We start from the raw sequence: 24,796 nt of genomic DNA, 5'->3' as shown, positions 1-24,796 counted from the left end.
AACATCCAAATGTCTCCATCATCATGAAGTGTTGTCCATTTCCACAACAAAAGTGATTGTTTATGGCTTCATGTCATCACCTGATCGCTCTTGGTTTATGGCTTCATGTCATCACCTGATTGCTCTTGGATATTAAGGTACACACTTGAAATCTACTTTTTATTTTAGAAAACTTTCGTTTCTATGGTTATGCAGGAAAAGCTGAAACAATTATCTTAGAGCCAAAATATATAGCATTTGATTTGGCATACAGGCCAGGATCTAAACATGGGACACATAACAGTATAGAATGCATGCATAGCCAGACCTTTTTCTTTTCTTTTCTTTCTTTTCTTTCTTTCTTTTGGAAGAAGACATAATGCAGAAGAAACAAGCCATCATTCAGTTTGGATAGCTCAGCGGTTTAGGTATCTGGTTGCAGAACTAGAGATTGGGAGTTCAATTCCCCACTGTGCTTCATTGACCGGGACTGGACTCAATAATCTGTAGGGTCCCTTCCAGCTCTCCAGTTCTAAAATGATGATGAAAACGGTACCCTGCCTTGTCTTTTATCCCACCACTGCATCTCTTTAATAATCATTCTCTTTCAATTTGCAAAGACTCTAAACTATTTCACAATGAAAAGAACTGCATACGTGGAACACTTTTTATTATTACAGCTGCCTTAATGAGAAAAAATGTGTGAATAATGCATGTTTGGAGCAAATCTGGAGAAAATTATTGACTGTTGCTTTGTTTTCAACCCACAGTTAGGGGATTAAATGAGTTATCTTGAGCCAAATTGGAAATTTGGAGAAAGGGGGAAGGCTTATGTTAAATTATATTTTTGTTGCTGCAAATCAACACCAAACGTCATGAACACACACAATATAACAGAATTCCTCCCCTAACTTATTCAGAAGAATGACAAAATGCTGAAAACCAATGGGAGGAAGCAGTGGGAAAGGGGGGCATAACAGCCAATGAAATCAAAAGAAGGAAGAATTTGACTGTTATTTTCTTCTTCTTTTGTGAACAATCTGTCACAGTGCTTTCCAAGAAACTGACAAGCTTTTGCCAAGTGTTTACACACAATTCCTTTGCTGATATTTAAGAAACATTTATATGATCCTTAAGATCAGAGGAGAAAGTTCAGTAGCCCAGTATGGTCTCTTCAAGCCTTAAATGCATATCTCACAACTGGTCATACACAACCTGCCCACTCCTCACCATGAAAGCATAAGTAGGATGTCAGACTCCTTGGCAAATGGGCTTATTTGTCATCTGGGTGGCCACTGATAGTTGTTAACAGGAAGTAAGTTGGGCCACCTCTCAGCCTTGCCCAATCATACTCTGAGAACAATGTTTTTGCCAAACCGCAGGTTTTTCCCATCCGCTGAAATAAACCAAATACTTCACTAGGACATACTTTTCCTCATCTCCTTATCTTGAATTCCAGCATGGCTGGTTTTGTGGATGGTCTTCAGAAGATAAGCATGGACTCAGTTTGTAATGTTGATTGCATAGTACATTGGTTCCCAACCTTGCGTCCCCATATGCTCTTGGCCTAAAACTCCCAGGAATCTTCACCACAAGCTGTGCTGGCCAAGATTTCTGTGAGCTGAAGTGCAAGAACATCTGAGGGCCCAAGTTTGGGAAGCACTGGCATAGTAAATCGATATATTACAGATTTTTAGGAGGCAATTCATTTTACCAAACACAAAACATATCTTGAGAAGGAACATGCAAAAGCAATGGCATAAACCATCTGTAATTTAGAATATTTCAATAGCATTGATGAAAGATTCCTCATAATAGGGTTGTTGGCTTTATATCTAACTACCAATATATGTCTGGCTGTTCTTAATCATGCTATCAATAGCACTAACTGAAAAATTAATGAAACTACATTGTAACTACCTGCTCATCAACAGTGAATGCCATCTTTCTAGCTGGAACTGGAAAAAATAGTTTCTCTTCTTAATGGTTAAAAGCCACTCCTTCGTTTGTGATTTTTTAATCTTTTCCAACTAAAATGCAGTCATTTTGATTTCACCTTCTACCCCTTCTTCCCAATTCACACTTTGGCACAAGTATCCTGGAAATACGGAAAGAAGCAAGATGTTCCTTCCTAGAGCACTCTCTACTATAATATTTTTGTTTACTAGACAGACTTAATGTCTGGATCCAAATTATTTGAAGTCAATGGAAACATCTCAGTTGATGTCAGAGGGCTTGGGTTTACATATTGGGGTACTGAAACAATAGCTGCCTTGATGAAATCATAGGTGATTCTTGTATGTTTTTCATGATACAACTGAATGTCTGCCTTAAATATTTCAACACCAAATTGTCAAATACCTTCTGAAGAATTTCACTATAAGGATTTGCTGACATGTGGGAAGAAAAATGTGTTTTCATCTCTGCACACACCTTCTCTTCTGGGTTTGGCTTATGAGCGGCATGTTCATACTCTGTTGTTCACAGTTCTGATACTTGCTTAAAAATGAAAATCACTGCCTTTATCATTTTCCTTGCTTCCCGCTAAGAGCACAAAGATTCCAGAGATGCTGAAGTAATTGTCTTTGTTTTGTTTTGTTTTTAAGCACACAGGTTGGCTCAAGCACCAATCTGTGTGTCTTTGGGCCCAGATTGAGTTGGGAAGACAGTGCAGTTCATTAGAAAAGGAAATTCCTTAAACAACAGATTTGGATAACTGTCACAACAGGAGCTTTTCACACATCTTTTGTTTGCAAGTTAGCTTTCTTTGGTTTGTGGCTGGTCTTCACGATACAGGCAGAGTTTTGTTTGTTTGTTTGTTTGTTTTGGTTGCAAGTTTGATTTCTCAATCATACAAGACTGCTTGAACTGTAACGCGACCTCAAATCTCATGGTGAGTTATCTGCAATATGCAGTTTGAAAATAATAAAAGATGAAGGGGATCTTTCTTCTTCTCTGGCCTTTTATGGAGCCTTGTCTCCCTTTTGATGTGATTGGTACTGTTTGGGTGTTTATAGTAGCTTTTATGGAGAATAGGACAGCCTGGGTGTTGAGCACAGGTTGCATCCCTCACTTCCCATTTGAACCAGTTAAAAACAAAGACCCCCGAGGAGCTGCGACAATGTGAATCAAAAGGCAGAATTCTTTCCTTTCACTCGGTTTGGAAATTACTAAAATTTACTTACTTCCTAGTTCCTTTAAATGTATTGGAACACAGGTATCTAGGCTGTGGAATAACACCCATAAGGCTAGACAGTATATCCTGCTAGTTTAATACATTTACAATTACACAATAAGAGTCATTGCCTACCATTATACAATCACAATGCAACTTACCCAGGCTATACTCATTGCAAGAGGGAATTAATTTCAAGTAATCATTATTTATAGCTAGTTACTTGGGTCCTCTTCGGAAGAAAGAATAATATATAAATAATAAACTGATCATGAGGACAAAGACGAAGGTGATGAGTAGTTTGGACATTGGTGTTGGCTGCCCTCCCGTTGCATCCAAAGTCATTTGGCATGTCAGCCCAGAGATGGCTTTCAGTAAGGATGCAGGGGTAGCTATGAGCCATGAGCTGAGTAGAAAGGGAGACCCTGTTGGTCATGAATACTAAAATGCAAGAAGGTTCACCCTGCCCCCATGTACCAAGGAAGGCAAAGAGAAACATAAGAGTCTGTCCAGATTTGCTGTTTTGGGTGTGGGGTAGATTGGACTACAAAGGATCTTGTTGAGGTCAGGGAAGGAACGATGTGCCATTTAGCATTTTCCTCCCATTCAAACAGCAGAAAACCCCTTGTAGCCTGATCAACTGTAAATTAAGCACTTCTCCTGATCATCTGAGGGTCAGGGGAAGTGATTTTTATAGGCTCCCTCTATCCACACCATACCATTTTCTTCCTTCTCTCCTCTCTGCTTCCCTTCCCTCATTTTTCCTCCACCTCTCTTCTAAAATTCTTCCTTGGAATCTGCAGATGCCTGAGGCTGCTATCTCCTGGCTAAATAACAAGCCAAAAAGAATGCATGCCCTACTACTGTGCCAGAAAAGTACATAACAGGTCTTAAAGGGAAAGGATTCCAAGTAGAAATTCATGCAGATAAGATTTTTATTTCTGATCCAAGCCATGCTGTCAGAGATCCCTATACCACACATATGCTTGTGTGGAGAGGTCCATAGCCACTTTTCCTGCTGAGTACCAAGCAGTCCCCCCGAAAAAAAACCCACTTAATTAGAGCTTTGGGTAAAATAACCTTTTAGACAACAATTCGCAGGACCTTTAATCTTGCTAACTAGGGAATTCTGGGAGTTGTTCTCCAGAAAGCAGCTTTTCCAGACTTTCCTATTGATACTGCTAACCAAGCTGCCACCACCTCCGGTGAATATTTCTTTGCAGAATAAGGGCAAACAGGGATGGAATGGCTCCAGAATGGCTTCACTTTATTCTCAGGTATCTAATTGCATTGCTGGTCCAATGCAGCTGGAAGGCAGTAGGGTGAGACTCAAACTAACATTATATGAGTGAAACTGCTGCCTAAGGCAGCTGACTCACTTTGCCATAAACAGGCAGCAAATTATCAGCTAGTTAATTTATTTTAATTTATTTTTATTAGAAGGGTGGGCAGAGGCACTAAATGTGGTTTTGAGCCTTGGGTGCCAAAATAATATAAAACCGACCTGGATACCATGAGCCTTGAGCAGAGAGTGCATTTTCTGCTGTGCCTCAGGCAGAATGTATTATCTGGCTGCATGCTTCAGGGAAAGATTGTGGTGAATGATTGAGAAACCCGTGCTAAACTTTTGCAGATCTCCAGCTTCTGCAGAATTCATATGGAAAACCACAGTTTCCATAGAATCCTTTCCCCTCCAATTTTTCCAAAAACTTGACAAATGGTATGGAAACATTTGGCAGTGAAAAGTCTACCGTCTTATATCATCATCTCATTTAAACATCTGGTGTAAGTAAGCTCGTTATGTGAAAGAAGAGTTCTGATGGAGGCTATCTGTTTTAGATTTATGCAATCTACATAGCACAAAGACTGAGAAAAGTGGAAGAAATTATCACTGGCACCCTACGTTGATGTAAAGGGTACAAATCACAAAGTTTCTTTCCAAAATTGAAACATTTTGGATCCCCATTTTTTAAATTTATCGTTGTCCATATCTTTTGACCATCCAAGAGATACAGTGCAACACCTTACCAGCAACAGTGGAGAAGTGCATAAACCTTCTTCTCTTAACAAGGTTATAATGCAATGAGTGAAGGGAACACTCCAGGTGGATATCTAGAAGGATAATACCCTACGTATATTATTCTCCCCTTTCAAAACAAGGGCAGCAGAAAAGAGTGGAGAAGATCACATGAATTATGTCTGTACCATGTATGTAGAAACATGAATGTAGAACATTTGTTTCCATTTTACATTATATGTAATGGATGGGACAGATATGGGCCCTCATCATCATCACTATCCAATAAATGTCTGAACTGAACCATTGCTTCTGTCTGTTCTAAGTTATATTTATTTGTCTTTGGACCAATGCACAAATACCATTTAGAAATTACATAATTTTGAGGATTCATGCTGAGAAATTTCTTCTTGTTGTTTATTTGGTTCTTGCCATTTCACTTTTAGAGATTTATCTTTACTTTATGCATTTGCTCATCTCTTATCTATGGATCACCAAGGGTCAAACTAGACATGATGACCAACTCTCCACCGAGAAATCATGTCCTGTAAAGTGATAAAAGACACTCGATTATCCCAATGAGTCCCTTTCTCATGTGAGCATTTTGCAAACCAATTTGTTTTGTTTGTCCGTGGATCACTGAGAGGCAAAGATACGCTTCTTTACAAGTGGCCAGACTGCGCAAGTTGCTCCAGCACAAAGCTCTGCTTGAATCACCCTGCTAGAGGGGGAGGATGTTGCCACTTGCTAATCATGAACTCAACGTTTTGTGCAGTCTAGTGTACATCTTTCAAGCAAGATGGCCATGAATCTCCCTTTACAGAGGATATACCTCCATGTGGAGGGCTGTCTGGTTGAAGGTCAACTAAAACAGATTGAACCAGCAGAGGAAAAGAGAGAAGGCCACACAGACACCAGAGCAGCCACACAGATCACTTTGGTTCCCACTCTTCCCCATTATAGTGAGATGTACTTCATTTCTGTTTGAAATCAGAAGGGGAAACTTTGGCCCTTCAGATATTTGAGGCTGTATTTCCCATCAGCCCAGGTTACCATAGCCAATGGTGATGGATCATGGGAATTGCAGCTCAAAAATATCTGAAGGTCCACAGTTGCCAATCCCTGAACTAAATTGTTTGGACAATGTCCAAATTTCCACCTATGCATGCAAGCCAGCATGTGCAGATTTTATGCAAGCCTGTATTCTCTTAATCTGAGGTACATTTCCTAAATTCCAGTGAGTTGTATGGGACCTTTCTACCTTTAAGGCAAGTGTGTTTTTCTTTCTAGGCTGAGAAATCCAGCCATGCTTCAAGGCCATTTTCTTAGTCAACCTGTTATAGAAGAAAGAGGCCATAGATACTATCCTTCACTTTGATGCCATCTAATGAATGCATGGTTTCATTCTGATTTATCCCTGTGGCTTGTGGAACAAGAGACATTTTTATTAGAATCATACTAAAAAGGGAGCATCATTCCCAAGGCTTGCAGTCATGTATGAGCACAAATCTGGGTAACAAAGAACTATGGAGGACCAATATTTAAAGTGTTAGTAAATGGTGTACCCTAATTAAACAAAATAGATTTCTAGATTGTGTGCCATTAACAAGACTTTTGATTGCCAAAATATGATGATTGATAATAAGGTTCACTTACGTTTATAAGTGAGCCAGGAAGAGCACAGCTAAATCTCCTACCCATAATTATGTCTTTAAACTTGGCAGATGAAGACAAGCAACAAGGTATACGTTGGGAAATCATTCAACAAGAGGACAGAACTCTTGCTGAATGACAAGAACCATTTTAGGAAAGACAATCCTGAACTCATGATGGTGAAAGTAGCATCAATTATTGTAGGATTTATATCCAAGTAGGTTTATTTACAACATGGTCAAGGGTAGTAGTGGAGATACCATAATAATCTCCTCCTCCCACGGTACTGTAAGCCAGAATCATCTGCTGCAGCTAAAAGATGTGAATTTATGGCACAACAAGTGAAGTACTTATTCACATAGAACATAATTGTTAAACTGTGAAATTCAGTGCTGCAAAATATACCATTTGGGGCAGTTTTAAGAGGAAAGAGGACTAGACAGATTCATGGAGGATAGGACTATTAGCGGCTACTAGTCGTGATCTCTCCCCACCCACCCACATCCCTATCAGTATATTTATTTTCTGTCCACCACCAAAAGCAGAATGTGTCCGAACGTTACTGATTGGATAGTGTGATTAAAAGGATGCTGTTGCCTTCTTTTCATGCTAGTGGATGTCCTATAGACCACTGGTTCTTAACCTTGGGTTACTCAGGAGTTTTGGACTGCAACTCCCAGAAGCCTTCACCACCTGCTGTGCTGACTGGGGTTTCCGGGAGTTGCAGTTCAAAAGCATCTGAGTAACAAAGGTTAAGAACCACTGCTATAGACCACTGGTTCTTAACCTTTGTTACTCAGATGTTTTTGGACTGCAACTCCCAGAAGCCTTCACCATCAGCTGTGCTGGCTGGGGTTTCCGGGAGTTGCAGTTCAAAAACACCTGAGTAATCCAAGGTTAAGAACCACTGCTATAGACCACTGGTTCTTAACCTTTGTTACTCAGATGTTTTTGGACTGCAACTCCCAGAAGCCTTCACCATCAGCTGTGCTGGCTGGGGTTTCTGGGAGTTGCAGTTCAAAAACACTTGAGTAACAAAGGTTAAGAACCACTGCTATAGACTACAGGTGACAAAAAGCTGCACTAGATGGGCTTTCAATCTGATCCAGTAGGGATCCTTACATTCTGATCTCCAGACAAGCAGGAGCTTGGGGACACAATCTCTCCAGCTTGAGGGGTTCTGGGAATTATGGTTGAAAAAAAAAAAGAAATGTTTCCAAGCTTGGAAAGAAACCTTCAAACTGTATTTGCTCTTCATTACATTCTACCCAGTTTGTAGTAGAATCCTTTCAATCTTGAACTAATCCTGCCTACCTTTTGGCCCTGTACAGATATAAAGAGGTGGTTTTTTTTTTTTTTTTAATGTATTATATGAATAAACAATGACTTTCAAAACATGGAAATCCAGCAGATTTTACACACAGTGCAGTTTGTAATGAGGGTAAGACCATATAACCCTTCCTATACATGTCGACATTTTCTCTGTTTGCAAAGAATGCAACAAGTATTTGTGGCTGACAAGTTGGTACAGAAAACCTTCTCCAAAGGTTTTTTTAAAAAATCTTTAAGATAATCCTTGCTGTATTTTAAAGACAGGCTGTTTTCCCCATTTGGCAACATCTAATTTCCAACTATTTTACAAAGATTTAAGCTAAAATCGGTCATCTTTTTGTGCCTTTGAGTATTCAGAAGAATACTGCAAATATGCATCTGGTTTAGAGAATGTGAGTGCTAAGAAAGTGTTGCATTCCACACAAGACACCATGGTTTTTTTGGTGTGTGTGTGTGTGTGTTTTTTTCTTGAGAGCCCCATTTATTTTAATACAGCTTGTGCGGGAACTGCACTTTGTAGATTACAAAACGAGCAAGGTAAAGTGGTCCCCTTGGGGAAAAGAGGAAGGAGAAAGGAATGAAAACCCTCCCTGATTCCTTAAAGGCCTGTAGGCCTTGTTTTAAATTATGGCTGTTTCACTGGATCAAAGAACAGGTTTGGCAAGCGCTTATTTGGGGGGGGGGGGGGTAAAACCTCTACAACTCTGCCAGATTTTCTGGAAGGATTTGCTGTTGAGTATATGTTTTCCTAAGATACTCTTGCCATCATTTTAGAGCACTTAAATAATTAGAAACAAAGTAGAAAATTTAAACACAATTAGCAGAATGTTATATTAAAAGTTTAATCTGTAACTTTGAAAGATATTCTCTTCTATCACTTACTCCAGCTTTAATTAACATTGTTTCAAGATGAATATTCTGGACAATGTTCCAGGCCTTCAAGTGAATGCAACCTACCAATCGAGTGGAGGGTTTTTGGAGAGTTGAGAGTTTCAGGACCTTTTTCGCATGACTACAAATAGTGCTGCCAGCTTAGGTACATCTACTTGTGAGTGAGTCTGACTGAACTCAGGGATTACAGCAATGACTCCCAAGATGAAATACTAGAACCATAAATTGGTTCCAGTTTTTATCTTGATAGCTGGTATTAGATGATGGCTGCAGCTAGTGGGTTGGATAGGAGGATGGATCTGCTCACTCTCACCTGTGCAACAGTATGCTATAAAGGAGGCTCCTGTAGCTCTGCTAGTTTTTATTACCTGTGGTCTATCTTTAATGTGTATAATATTAATAAATCAAAGAGTCAAGGACCTAGAAGGCCAAATGGCATATAATGGTGGCTGATCCATAGCTTACCAATTTGTGCCACTCTTGATTCCACATAAAATAAATCAAAGGTGAAAACTGGTGTAGCAGTAAATTTGAAAATGTAAGTACACATCATAACAGTTCTCATAGTCACACACTCCCCTACCATGACAGTCTAAAAGGACAGGGAGCTGAATTTATTTCAAGAAATGAGCCATAGGTCTTTCATAAATCTAACATCTCTTAATTCTAATTCAAGACTGAACAACCCTCAAATATTTTGCTTTACAAGGATAGTACCAGTATAGTATTCCTGAGAAAATCCATTATTAGCCCCACAATTAAGAGGATTATAGAAACCATCATGGGGAATAAGGAAGCCTGAGAGGGTGGCAGATGATGGCATAACTCCTACTAATCAGATCTTTCCCCCTGCGAACTCGTTTCACTGCACCTCTGAAACAGTTTGGTATATATATTTCAAAATTCCTTACTTTGGCCATGCTGGGTGAGGCTGATGAAAATTATAGACCAACACTAGAACATGGACATTTGTTATTTTTTTTTTTAGATAGAACACCCGGCTAACTTGACTGGAAGATTCTGGCCTCTACAGTCTACAAACTCTTTTAAGTTCTGTTCAAAACTTACCTCTTTGAAGGCGAGTGTAAAATACAATTTGAAGTACAAGTGGGATGGTGCAAGGATCTGAATTCCCATCATGAAGTCTGTCACGTATTTCCTACTGTTTTCCAGGGATGCTGTCAAGTCTTTGGATCCAAGTACCAAGTCCCAGGTCCCAAGCCCCAAGTCCGAGTCCCTATTAAAAACAAACTTTCCCACCCAGAAAATGGGAGGGTGGATGGGTTCCAAGTCATGAGTCAAGTCTGAAGTCACTGAAAAAAAATCGAGTCAAGTCCAAGTTGAGGCACTGCTGTGACTTAAATTCAACTTGACAGCAAGTCCTGAGACTGAAGTCCCCATCCCTGCTGTTTTCCTCCCCTAATAGCAACAAGTGGCTGAGAACACAAGAAACAGCTGGAGAGAAAGAATTTAGAATAAAAACACAAGATTTTCTTTAACTTTCTTTCCCATCTTCCCATTTCATAGGGAGCTGGCACAATCTGAGTCAAACATGTTCTGCTGAAACTTGCTGGGCACATTTTAGAAGAGAAAAATACCCTAAAACAGTAATGTTATTCTGAATGGACTGCAGTTTCTTATTTTCATTTTCTAGGCTATACTGTCAAAATAAACGTCCATTAGGAGATCAGAATGTCCATCTTTGTATGAGCATCGAAGTTTTAGTTTCAAATGGGGGGGGGAAGACTGTATTCATGTCCCATTTTAGGCCAACTTGATGCAATGGGTTCAGGAGCAATTCTTGATTGATATGGCATTCAAATATAGTTAGAACGGAAGAATACGTGGCATGAATTCACAGTATTAATTCAGTGCTTGTTAATTGCAACATCAAGACCTACATCCAGTTGGCAGTCTCTTCTAGAGTAGGGCTGGATAGCTCAACAAGCGAGGTACCTGGCTGCAGAATGAGATATCAGGAGTTCAATTACTCACTGTGCTTCCTGGGAGAAGAACCACCTTGTGTAGTCTTGGGTAAGCTGCAGAGTCTTTGAGCACCTCCAGGATAAGGGCATTGTGAGCTACTTATGAATGCAGCATAGCTTTTTAAAAAAACCTACAAAAAATTGCCATAAGTTGGAATTGACTTGACAACACACATATTACTAGAGTAGGCTCACTAGATAAATTGCTGTATAGCAACATGATTGCTTCAGTGGGCCTACTCTAGTTGAAACCCATAAAAGGATTCAGACCATGTATGTAACTTCTTTATATTAACCAGCCATCAGTTACAATTTTCAGCTACTCCACACAACACCGTTCAGACAATTAATCACTTGCCATCAGTTTCAGTTAATCTACTATCAGAAGTGGTGCAGTTCAATAATTAACTCCAGAGAAGGCAAGTCATGTACATGAATACATGAAACAGAAGCAAAAATTGTTGAAGATTTTAAAATAAACATATCCTTCTTCTTGGACAGATTAACTCAAATGTCTGTGTTCAATACAGCTGGGAAATACATTTCTTAAAGAGAATTCAGAACTGCATTAGAGTGTTACTGATGGTGCAATCCTATGCAGGCCAAATCTACTCAGAGGTAAATCCCTTTGTGATAACTGTTTCCAGGAGCCCAAGTCTAATAGGAATTGGGGGGGGGGGGGGGAGGAAATTGTTGTCCAATTGTGCATGCAGATGTGTTCCAAAAAAGAGACAAAGGACACGTAGCAGAATAGACTGCCCATTTGTGCTCATTAAAATATATACTCCTGTTTTCTATTAAATTTTTGAAATGTTTGGAATTGATTAAACATGTTCAGGAAAATGGAAATGCCATTTTCTAAAGTTTCCATTTTTCTATTCTGCAGCTCTAATGTACTCTTTATGAGGCCTTCAAACTATGCAAACCTGCTGCTCAACAATTCACTTTTAACTCCTGAAGAATTTTATGTGGATTACAATTTTATATTCGGTTTTGGACTTGTTCTTTTATCATGCTCCAGATTGCATTTTATTCTTCTTTGAAGTTCACTGCTAGGCTTATTATTTAGCAGGAGGTATAAGCCCAAATTCCAAAGCTACCACATTGTGTAAAGCAATTAATGTCAATGTCCTTTCTGCAGTTGCTTCTCTTCCCCCCCCATGCACACACAGACAATGTGCTTTTGATTTTAAAACTAACTAGCAGTAAACCCTTTGAGTTATCTCTCAGAATTTCTCCAAAGGTCAGAAGCCATCATAGATTGTCAAATAGCCAGAACAGTGCCCTCTGTTCACAATAGGGAGGTATCGGCAGTTTATTGAAGCTCTATCTCTGCAGATACACCAAACTCTAAGATAGAGGAAAAGCAACTGAGCATGCTCAATGGAAAGAAAATGCTCACTGCCTGTTGGAAGGAAATGGAAAGTAGATGGGGAATTGAAATGGAATGGAGCATTGTGGAGAAAGACATGGCTGGCCAGCCGGCTGGAACATTGTATAGGAACATTCCATACTGCATAATGTTATCGATAGCCACACCTGTCCTTCCATTTTAACATTCTGTTTTTTGCTGTGTTCGCCCCAAAGTGTAATGTTAGCTGAGAATCACCTTCTTGTCATTCTACTGCTATCAATGGGACTTGTTTGCCCTGTGAAAAAGGCAAGGATAGTTCTTGTATTTTTTTAAATTTTGAGATAGTGTGGATTGTAGAGGCAAGTCTGTGTTCTAGGAATTTATACTTGCCTATGCAAATCTTCTATTTGAAAGTTTAATGCTGCTAGATGGGTGTTTGTGCTGTTCAAACATGCCTAGCTCTTAGGATATCATCCTGATGCTTAGGGCAATCACTGACAGGATCATGACAGGTGTATAAATGACCACAACATGATATGAGTGGGTGATTTTGCTTTATGACCTTTGCAGCACTTATTCCATACACATTTAGTATACTTTGGGAATTAAGAGTACATATTTTTTCGTAGTCAGAAGTTGCCTGAAGCCGGATTTAGAGGTAAGAATAGTAGAATTACTTTACAGAAACATATGAGGGAGATGAAGGATATGCCCAAAGGTAGAATCATTTCTGAAATCTATAATCATTTACTGATTAATTTCCTCCGGATCCCTCACCAGTCTGAGAATATGTATTGTCATGGCCCAATGTGACTAAAACTTTTGTTAAAAGCAGCAGGGCACCTTTACCATGCTAAACATAATGAATTTAATAGTCTCCCCCTGCCCCAGATATTTGTACATCACGCTTGAGGAAGAGTTATGGGAAATTCAAATGCTTATATGCCTTATGCCACTTTTGTGAGTTTATTATTATCCTGATGTTATCCAGTTCTACATTTTGGCTACATAATTGTTTAAATTAATGTGAATGTATATTGCTGCACTGAAAATATTATAAAGCTATCAGCTTCCACATCTTCATGATATAAAAAAGAGAAGAATTATGTGGTGTTATCTAGCCTAGAATACTGTACTTTCTTCACAGCTTTAATTAAGCCAAACCATTGCCAGAAAACTGTGTTCTCTGCTACCACGTGCCTCCATTTCTATGGACAGTTGTGCTAGTAGACAGGACTGGCCCTACCATAAGGCAAAGCAGGACAGTTATGTCAGGTGGCAGATGCTGGGAGCTGGCAGTAAGATGTCAAAGAAGAGCAGTTTGTGACACATGGCCTTTTTGCACATCCTAAGTTAGCTGCTGCCTTCTAGTACAGTGGAAGATGTTGCCACTAGTGTTGAGGAAAGATTTGAAAATCCAATCATCTTTAGTGCATGGACGAGGAGGAGATGCCATTTTGTTCATCACCTCAGACATCAAAATATGTTGGGCCAGCCTTGAGGATGGGTTGTGACTTGAGAAACCTGTTAAATCCTGTTTTCATAAGCCATAGCTATCTCACTAAATTAATCCACAAACCCATACCACGGCTGTAACATTTGAATATGGCCTATGTGTATGCAAAATCCAGGAGAAACCTAGAATTCACAGTGAATTACTAAATTTTGCCCAGGAAATCAAAAGTAGAAAATTGGCCTACACATGTTGGTTTCACACTTACTGTATATGTTGTGTTCAGACAGTACCAATCTTCACTGAATTTCAGGAAGAGAAGAAATGAGGTGGGTATGCCAGATGATTAGGGAAGACAAGTGAGTTTTCTCCTATTCTCTTTCTGAATATGGGAGTCACATCAAGCAGAAGTACTGACCAACCCTAGATGTTTTTCCTACTCCAGCAGTGCCAAATTTGTGGTCTTCCAGATGCTGTTGGGATGCAATTCCCAGCAACCTTTATCAGCACACCTGTTGGTGTGGAATGCTGTTTATTGCAGTGCAAGGGCAACCACATCTGTAAGGCCATGGATTCCTTATCTCTGTTCTAGTCGTTTGAATTCAGGTGTCTTATCAGCTGTTTCCATACCAATGTTTTCCCCCCTGGACACCATAGCATTCTTTCTGAACAAAATGCTTCACATAAATTATCAAAGTATAATCCTTAAGGCAGTATTATTATATACTTGTTACTATTGGAACTAAGGGTTTGAGACAGTGGGCCACCCAGTTAGTGATCAGTTGATATCTGTGCTGGGGACATTTATGTCTTTACTGCTCTTAACTGAGCTTATGGTAAGCCATAATTACTCTTAACTGCTGCATTATGCCAGCTTTATGCAATTCATGTACTGCCCAGTCACCAGGCGCAGCATTCAATATATATACACAGGAGATATCTAACGTGCCTCTGGATAAAAGCTGATTATTTCTTCCACAGCCTGTCAAGAAAATGATGGATTTTCTCAGGGATTTCTTAGATTAAAACTAGCTGCAAATAATTAATTACATGCATTTTTTTTTCAAATAATGAAGGTTTAACTACGTTTTATTATAAATGCAATCTTTTTGTGGTGTTAACTGTAATTTTTTGGATACTTAATTACACTGTGTGTCTTCATTAGATGACAAAGAAGGAATACTACACAGATGCTTGTTAGTGCTGCCTTCTGCTGTATTGTGGTTAATAAAGATGAACAAAAAGTGAGAGCAACTTAAATCCAGTGTGTATGTAGTATATAGTAGTCGGTAGATCTCCTCAGTCAAACTTGACTCAACAAGTTCCTAGTGATCCTGTGGGTCTACTCAGATTAGAAGTAACCATTGGATTCCAGCCCATTCTTTGTGACACACCCTGTCGCCCGCAGTTTTTAGCATTCAAATGACTTTCTTACAAACTAGCAAGAAAGCACAGCAATCATTTTAGTTACATTTGAAAAGTGGGAAAGTGAAAAGTCACTATTAAAAACCTGGAACTATAATGGTTGCAAATGACTGTTTGCAACCTTGAGTTATAACTGCAACCAATTAATTTTTCAAAGTAACTTCCAAGCTCTTCAATTTGCTGCTCTTCCAGACCAATGCGATTCTAAGAGGAATGTACTTTTAGATTCCAAAGTAGTTTAGCCTCAGAGGAAATAGAAAAATGTCAGCTGTCACCCTGATACAATTGGGATAGATCTGTCAGGCAGTGTTCCAAGAGGAAAGCACATTATAGAGATCAATAGCAATATTCTGCCTAGAGGCAAATAGGAAGGCAATATAGACTTCAAAAGCCTTACACCTCCTATTGCCAATACCACTAATTACGTAATCAAGGATCCATGTTTTATAGAAAGCAGTAGCTATGGAGCTGGGAGAAGACCATTCTGTTGACAATGTATCACGTCATCAGGAGATCACAAAAGAGTAGATAAGTTTGAGAAAGCATTTGTCAGAGAGATGCTGACAGTTTTGTGATCAAAGCCAAAGAGCAAATACATGTAATTTAGGGTCCAGGAGCCAGATGGTTACTAAGAAAACACTTCCAGATTGCAGAGTGCCTTAACAAAAGGTGAACCAATATGCCAGGATCATTTCATGCTTGTCTGGACTAAATAATACATTCATGATAGGCACCAAAAACATTATTGAAATGGCACCATCTGGATGTGATGTGTGGGAAACCATCACCCATGTTCTGGTGATGCTACAAGACAAGGGATCTCAAAAACTGCACTGGAGTCTCCTATTGAGAAGAGAAGATGCTGGGAGCAAATATCTATAAAAGATATAGAACATCTGGAAAACATTGAATATGGAGCAAACCTTGTCATGAATATATATTGGAGGGAAAAGCTTGACACAGATAATTTCATAAGTTTCCAAAATGCAGACTGAAATTACAAATGAAGAATTTCACCACAGGGAACTTTTTTTTACCAATAATTGACACCTCCAAAATTGATATACTAGTGCAGTTGTCTCCTAAATATATATAGTTTACTAAATGAGCTTCTTTTTTCTTCAGTTTATGACTGATGGCATAGTAGTAAATACACACAGCATGTACTCTGAAAGGATACGTATATGCTTTTCTTCCCCCTTAATGTGGTGAGGGGTGTTTCAGTGTGTCAGAGAAGCAGACAGCAACACCATCAGGAAGTTAAACTCCACTATGAGCCTGGACCCCTAGCAAGGTGACCCAAGGCAGAATGGTTATAGCTGTGTATAATACACAGCTAAGGCACCAGACTAAGATGCAACCACCTTCTTCAGGAGTAACAGCAGAAGAGAATGGTCAGTTCCAATGGTGATGGGCACAGAGCATCTTCTGGATGGTAGCTACTGGTGGCAGGAGTAGCTAAAGGTGATGCTAGAGGAGGATCTTTCACAGCCAATAGTAGTGACACTCAAGCATTACTCAGACTTAGAGTGTGATCAGATGGGAATTTGTTCTATAGATTGGCCCGATTTGCAGACAGGCTGGTTCACTCCTTATACTGGTGACCATATGATTATGGACAATCACAAACCACCTATTTCCTGATCCACACCTACTTGCACCTTTTTGTGTCCCTGTTGGGGGGGGAGTTACTGTTTTTGATTTTTGTTTGTTTGTTTGTGCAGATAGGATCATCCTATTGTAATTTGGTCCTAGCGTGTGCGATTGCCAGCACTGAACCACAGCAGATGGCTCAAGCTGTCCCTTTGCTTAAGCTGCTTCATGATATCGGAAAATTAAAACTTCCGTCTGCTCCCCCTGGAGGGGAAGAGAGGGGACACAATGGGGGTTTTTTAAGTCCTCTTAAGGCAGTGTTGAATCGATTGCTTGATTCAAGCCAATTAAAACCAATTTAACCAAGCCAATTAAAAGCCATGTCATTTAGATTTTTTTTAATTGAAAGCTTCCTTCCCCCTCCCCCATGGAGAAAAAGGAAGGGATGAAGAGGGGATTTTTTTCTTTTCTTTTAAAAGTAAATAGGGCCACTTGATGTGTGGTGTGGTTTCTGACCTTGAAACCACGTATTCCTTGCATATGGATGAAAAGATCACCCTAAATGACTCAGCACATCTCAAAGTGACCTTGTTCAGCACAATCCAGCCAGATCCAGCCCAGGACAATTCGTCTGTCTGATCAAAACCTTGTAACTGTTGTAAAAACACATACAGAGAGACAAAGATAGGCGCAGAGGAAATCTGAAAGGGATCAAAGGCAAATTGATATAAATCATAAAACTAGATCTAGTCTTTCCATTTAACCTGCAATATGTTATTTCCATGAGCATTTAGGATGCAAAACCCTGGAAACTCAAGGCCTGTAGTATTTGAAAGATTATAAATCCTCACTATATGGAAAAGTTGTAATCAATGAAGTCCAAAGCTGCCAGGTGTGCTCCCCTGGCTAAAAATGCCAACTGGTGACTCAAGACTGAGCTCTCAAAGAAAGTTGTCATCAGGGATGTGAAAACATTTTTAGCCCAAGAAGTGGATGGCAACCCAGGAAACCTCACTGGAGGAAGCACAAGCCAGCAAAGGCTGAGAGCAGAGCCAAAAGAGTCAAGCTACCAACTCATCCATCTCGACAACATATTCACTCCACCTACACCATTCTCTCTGTGGCTGTGTCTGACTCACATATTCATCACATATCCTCATTTATACTCACTTATCACTCATACCAGGTATACACACCTCAGCCTCTCACTCCTGAGCAGATCCTTACAGGTCAGCTAATGAAGGGGGTAAATCTATTCTTACAGAGAATATTCTCCAGATGTTGATGATCTACAAGACTGAGGAAGGTGATTCCACACCATGGAAATCTCTTGGGAATTCCTGAACTGTAATTGGCCATGCTTGGCTGGAGAGTCCTGGGAGTCCAAAAACTTGTTATTTCATACTTTAAAAGCACTTTTCCAAGCTCAGTCTGTCGCACCACCTTCAAAAACACAAGCAGAGAAGTTAAAAATCCAAAATCCAAGGAAGAAATGAGGTTTTCAGAAACATTTTTCAAAGGGGCAGCTGTGTTAGTCTTTTTCAGCATGTAAAAAAATTTGAACAAACGAACAGATTTGTGGCACCCTGTGAGGGTTCGAGTCCTGGCTCCACTTTTTCTTCGAATAAATCGACAGACTTCCTTGGTTTGGAAATAGGTGTCACATTTATTGGCTTATTTAATAAACAGCCTATATCTACAAACATATTCCAACCACTGTCTCCTCTAACAATGGGTTAGGAGGGGGCTTCCAGTCTTCAACTTTGAACAGATTAGTCTCCTGGGTGTTCCAGGGTCCCGGCCAGTCCAGAGTACAGTCTGTGTTTAATAATTGTCCATTCTCCCCCTCCAATACTGTGTCTTCGTCCCGGTCATCTGTCCAGATCGGGTCCCAGGAGGAGGCATTCTCCGGCCAAAGTCTCCCGAAGGACCTCTCTGCTGCTGCAGCATCATCAGCCATCCCAATCTCTCCCTCCTTTCCCTCTCAACCTTCTCTTTTTCCTCCCACAACTTCTTTCTCCACTCCTTCGTCTCCCACTCCCTGCAATAAGAGGGCTTAGGTGTAAGCTCACTTCTTCTCCAGGTATCTGCCTCTTCTCTTAGGACCCTCTGCTTCTCCACTTTCCCAGTCCATGGGTCCTCTAGCCATATCTACTCCCAACCATGAGGCAAGCTGTCCTTCCCCCTCTTTTTTATCCCCCAGCCCCACCTCTACTTTTACCTGGGCCTGTCATTCTTTTCCCGCCAAAATATTCCCGTCTTCTCCAACGGACATTCCTCTCAATTCCTCCTCCACTCTCCCCAAGCTTTGCTCAGGTGGTCTAATCTTCCTGGGAGGGGGAATGGGTGGTGTTTGCACCTCCTTGTCAGCAGGGAGCGGGAAGGATGGCACTCCCATGAGAGGGGCCTTGCTCTCACCGACATCCTCACACACCCTTAAGAGGAACAGATTCATTTGATTGTTATCTTTTGTGGAGTATAATCCGGACACTTCTTTCAGAAACATCCCTCATGTCTTGCAACACCTGTTAATTCTATGTGGCTTTTACACAGTCTGCAAGCTCTCTCTCTTTCTCAAACACACACACACACACACACACACAGATGCACAAACATGATGCGGTGAATTATATTAATAAAACATGCTGTCTATATGCCACCCCATAGCTCTTAAAAAACTTTGCGAGCTTTACAGTTTAATTATACAGGCTACATATTGCTCCCACAGCAAACTGGCTACTCAGTTTACTGAACTCAGAAGGATGGAAGGCTGAGTGAACCTCAGGTCAGCTACCTGGAATTAAACATTGGTCATAATCAGAGTTTTCTATGCAGTACAGTAGTTTAACCACTGTACCATAAGGCTCCTAGAAATAGTACACAATATATTTCCCATGCAGCTGCTTTTACCAAATATACCTTTTTCAATAGCTTTAAGGTAAGAAAACCTTACATTAGTATTGCTTTTAAAACGAAAATAGATTTCATTGTCTATGTAAAAAGTTAGTTGTTAAAATTTATACTTTTGTATAACAGCAGGGAAGTTATACTCCACATGTGGCTAGATGCAAGATCAAGCTTTTCCACACAAAAGTGTGTCTTAATACATCTTGGTTCCACCCTGCAACCTTCTTCCTATTCCAAAAAAGGGTGTGGCCAGGTGTAACACAGGCAGGTACAGAAGGAGCTTCCCCCCCCCTTAACAGTTGCCAAGACCTCTGGATTAGATATGGGGGTATTCGTATATGAATATGAATATCCTCACACAGGTGGTGTTAACAAGGGTCCAGCGCCATGGGGCTGGATGGTCCAGACAGCGCGATTCTACGAATGGCTCTAAAGCACGTGATCTGCTCACTACTCCTAGCGGGAGGCCAAACCCCACTGCAAGGTTGAAGAGTGGTAAGCAGATTGTGCGCTGCAGCACCATTGGTAGAATCGTGCCATCCACATCTGTGGTGGATTGGTGAGTGGACCGTCCAGCCCCATGGGGCTGGACCCTTGTTAATGTCATCTGTGCAGGGATATTTGTATATGAATACGAATAACCCCATCTCTACTCTGGATCCTGATTGTCATCACCCTGCAGTTTCTCTGTCTCTTTCAGGGATGCTCTCACCTGGACAGGTTACATATTTGATCTTCTGTTATTGACATGTGTTGTATAGATCTCCTTATCTGAAATGATACAGATTAAACCCTTGGGGCCATGATGTCCAGTTCTGGCCCATTATTGGCTTGTTGGCCAAATTTTACCACTTGGGAACGATAAGATTACATCAGACACCTAGGGCAACAACAAAATTGCCTATTAGCAACTCATAATTACCATATTTTCCCCTGTATAAGATGATACTTTTTTCCTAAAATAATTACAATAAAAATTGAGGGGCATCTTTTACATGGAAGTAAGCTGAGATAGCTGAGGAAAGAACAAAATGGCCTGTATCTTGCCTCTGTAAACAGGCTTCCTTCAGTCACAAGGCTTAGCTTCCTACAGTCAGGAGACTTAGCTTCCTCTAATCACAAGCTTTATGGAACTGATGTCAGCTGATGCTGAACAAACCAATTGGAACACACCGTGTTGGAGGTGGAGCCTGTAGGCTCAGATTCAACAGGGACTCCTAATGTCCAATGTTCTGAGCCCAGAGGTTGAGTACTCAAAGCTAAGCTTTCTTAAGTTTGGGGTTAGAAAGGGGGGGCATCTTAGAAATGGAAAAATATGGCATATGGACATAATGTGTATATGGAAGGTTCTAGTTATGCATTTATGAATGCAAGTTCTTTGTGCAATTTTTTAAAATTACCAAGATACAAAATGTAGTATGAAATGCATCCGGCTGCAGGCTAAATGAGATATGATGCCATACAAGCAATTAGTAATTTCAGGAGCAGCTTTTAAAAAGTAAATTGCAGGTGCAGGGAACTCATCCAGTGGTCCTCAAACTGGGGTTCCCAGTGGTTCTTGGACTTCAACTCCCATAAATCCTGGGCAGCACAGTAAGTGATGAAGGCTTCAGGGAATTGCAGTCCAAGAACTTCTGGGGACCCCAGTTTGAAAATTACTAGATCCCTGGTGTGAAGGCCGATGGTGGTCCTACTCCAAATTCAGCCTCATACACTTGCTATCTCATTAAGAGGAAAACTCACATTTTATTCAATGGAAGTACCATCCCACATCTTAGTGCAAATGGGAGACATCAGAAGTGGTGGGGGGGTAAAGATCAATGCCCCCCTCACCTATCAGGGTCACAAATCAGATCACCCACAACTACAAATAATTTTAAAGGATTTTCACACGTTTGCTGATTGAATGAATCGTGTTGCATCTAGTCTGATCTTCAGCCTTGAGTCAGGTCCTTGGTCTATCTAAGAACATAGATGGTGTGTGCCCTTAGTTTGCTTTTATTCACACTAAGTGGCAGTGCTTTTGTTAAAGAAGCCAACAAACTAGGGGGAAAAGCCATGTGTTCCTTGAACACAATCCAAAATCCAAGGGGGGCGATGCCTTTATCAGACCACCCAAAAAATAAAAATCTCAGCTAACTTTTGCCCCAAATTGGTCTCTATAATATTGGATACCACAAAGCTGGGGGCAGTGCAGAAGGAATACAAGAGTCCCACAAATCATGGTCAAATGTGTAGGCCGGGCTCCATTATTAAAAGCAAATTTTAAGACAAGGACTGCAGATTCAGGTCAGAGATGTACATTTCAGATTTTACCTCAGATTTCTTGGTGTGGGTTGGAATGCCTCTTTCATCTTTCTCCAAGCTCTAGAGATAATACTTTTAATTTGGCTGCTATTACCCAGAGTATAAACTAAACTTTGTCTCAGCTTCTCTAATATGGAGTTTGACATTCCCAAAAGGAATCATGTGTTGTGATACAGGGGGATGTCAGAAGATGGACAAACCTTTGTCTAATCTGATTGAGAGGGACATTCCAATCTGCATGACCAGAGGTGACCTCTGGAGCCTCTACCTCCAACCTGAGTCCGCAGCTTCCATTCCAAAACTTGCTGTAAGCAGAGAATCTTTCCCAACACACATAGCCATGAATTTTTAAACACTTGTATTTCTTCTGCACCACCTCCAGCTCTGTGATGCCCAACCTGAAGAAGACTTGTGCAGGGTTGAAAGCTAGGCAATGTTTGTGATTTTTTGTCATGAACTAATCAACTTATCAACAACTCTTAGTGAGAGAAGCCAGCCATTGAACCTGAAATCTTCTATGTGTGAAGTAGATATTCCACTAGAGGAGAGGTAAGGTCCTTTTCCCATAGAAGTCATCATCCTGCAGTTACTAGTGGCTATTTCAGGAACTAATGCTCCCTAGACCTGCTAATCATGACCAGTTAAATGGAGGAGAGACTGAATATGGCTTTTATGGCTATAATCCAAAAAAAAAAAAAATCAACTTTTTCAAACTTTGTACTCTACTATCATAAGTTCCTTAAGTCATGTACTTATTTTAAAGTATGAGAATAGAATCTGTCGGATGAGTTAGCAGTGATGTAGGTCACAAATTATTTCTGGTCAAACATGCAAGGAACCTCTAAAACAGGGCTCATAATGTTGATGTAAGCAGGTGCCAACTCAACAGATAGTTGAATCACAAAGTGGAGGCAATCAAGCAGGCAGACCATCATGCAGCAATGGGCAATCTGAGAATAGTTTTGTTGGAACTTGAAGTACAAATTGTTCAATCAAGAGAACATGAAGAATAGGTGGTACTTTATTGATCCTTGCAAGTTGGTAGAATAAATGTTGCCTTTTCATTCGGGAGAACAACACTGGGCAGCAGTCAAGAGCAACTCTTGCTTGAGAGAATTCAGCTTGGACAGGTAGTGCTTATGAAGAATACAACTGGGTACTGTTCAGAACAAACAGAGGTGGAGGCGGGGGGGGGGAGAGAATCAGACCCCACACAATCTTCTTCCACTTTTTTTCTGCATTTTCAAGATGGATGTGCAAAAGATGGCCTAGTGTTCAAATGGCAGGTTGGCGTGCCTACCTGTGAACCAACTGGCTTGCAGACAGATGCCTCAGCTTCCTGTCAGAGACCGGAATAAGTACATTTACTTACAGGTTAGCCTATTATCTTGCTGTTTGAAATGGCAAGCTTGACAGGGACTTGAATGGGACTACCGTGGGAACCGGAGAGTGGATGGAATACCAACTGCAAATGCCATTCCAAGGCTGCCTTGGGGACACACTCTTACTCTGTGGCAATATATAAAAGCTAGGGCTGAAATTGTGTGTAATGCTATTTGAGTAGGAGTTGCGCAAAGTCTGAAATTACATTGACATAGCAGAAACGCTGCACCAGCATCCCGGGGGATCAACCTGGCATGAATGCGTCATGTCCAGAAATAAGACATCAGTGCTACACTACAAGCCAAAATGAAATTTCTGTTGGTATATCTGCACAAAACAGTGTATTATCATTCATTATGTAAAATACGCTTTAACATCCTTCAGATTGGCATAGACAGTTAAGGCGGTGTGCCATGCACCATTTATTCTAGAATGTTCCCACCGGGTTTAACTGGGTAACTTGGGGCACGAGTGAAACTTACTTCAGTATGAAGAACATGCATATATTTGTGGCCCTCAGAGAAATTACTTCCTGTCAGGAGTGTCAGAAAAATACAGGAGAGAATTTTACCATTCCACTTCTTGAGAGGAGATGATTCCCTTAACACAAACGTTGCTGTAGGAAAGTTTTGCACTGATCAAAGCTGCATTATTAAAATCTTTCCCAAGGCAATCATTAAATTATTCACAGTACATAGAGGGCGAGCGGTACCACCTCCTCCTTCACAAGAAGCGTTCCTGCCTTGAATTGCAGGTTTCTTTCTTGTACTTTTGTGCCTTACTGGTTTTCGTTCGGCACAATGGTTGAGTTAGGATTCCCAGGATGCACCTCCGCCAAAATGACCAGAGAGGGGATTCTGGGACTTGTCGTCAAAAATTAACTTTTTGAGTCCTCTCCCCGGTACCCCGCACCACAGGAACAGAGGGGGAGGGGCGCCGGCTCTGCATCGAAGGAGCAAGAAAATACCCTTTCGGAACGCGGTCACACGGGATGGAAACACTTAGGAGCGCCTAACGTCTGAAATGGCAGCTGGGTCTGGGCTCGGTGCAAGCCAAGTTGTATTTCCTATCGAAGAGTTCTCACCTCAGCCTCAGCCTCGCTCGCTCGCTCTTGTTCCCCCTCAGCCTCAAACGCCTCTGCAAGGACTCTTGCAATTAACGAGCGTTATGGTTCCCCCCCCCATCTCGGTGTAGCCCCTCTTTTACTGCCCTCGTCGATTGGCTATTTCCCGGGGGGATCCCACCCTCTACTTGTCTGTGTTTTGCATCCTGAAGCTCTCCCCAAGCTTACACCCGAAGGAGCGCCAAGCGTCGCTCGCTCGCTTTCTGTGGGACGATATAA

At 40.8% G+C, this 24,796-nt stretch overlaps 1 long non-coding RNA gene across 1 annotated transcript; it reads right to left on the bottom strand.

Moving 5' to 3' along the window:
- Positions 1-265: 265 nt before the first annotated feature.
- On the bottom strand, positions 266-24,645 carry LOC140708137 (uncharacterized). Its single transcript, XR_012088294.2, has 2 exons — positions 24,539-24,645; positions 266-23,410 (listed from the first exon to the last, which is right to left on the bottom strand). It is a non-coding gene; the product is annotated as an uncharacterized LOC140708137 (long non-coding RNA).
- Positions 24,646-24,796: the final 151 nt, after the last annotated feature.

The sequence above is a fragment of the Pogona vitticeps genome, chromosome 6, assembly GCF_051106095.1.
Source record: "Pogona vitticeps strain Pit_001003342236 chromosome 6, PviZW2.1, whole genome shotgun sequence".
NCBI classification, from domain to species: domain Eukaryota; kingdom Metazoa; phylum Chordata; class Lepidosauria; order Squamata; family Agamidae; genus Pogona; species Pogona vitticeps.
Note: the sequence above shows the minus strand (reverse complement) of the source record. Positions and strands in the feature narration are given on the sequence as shown.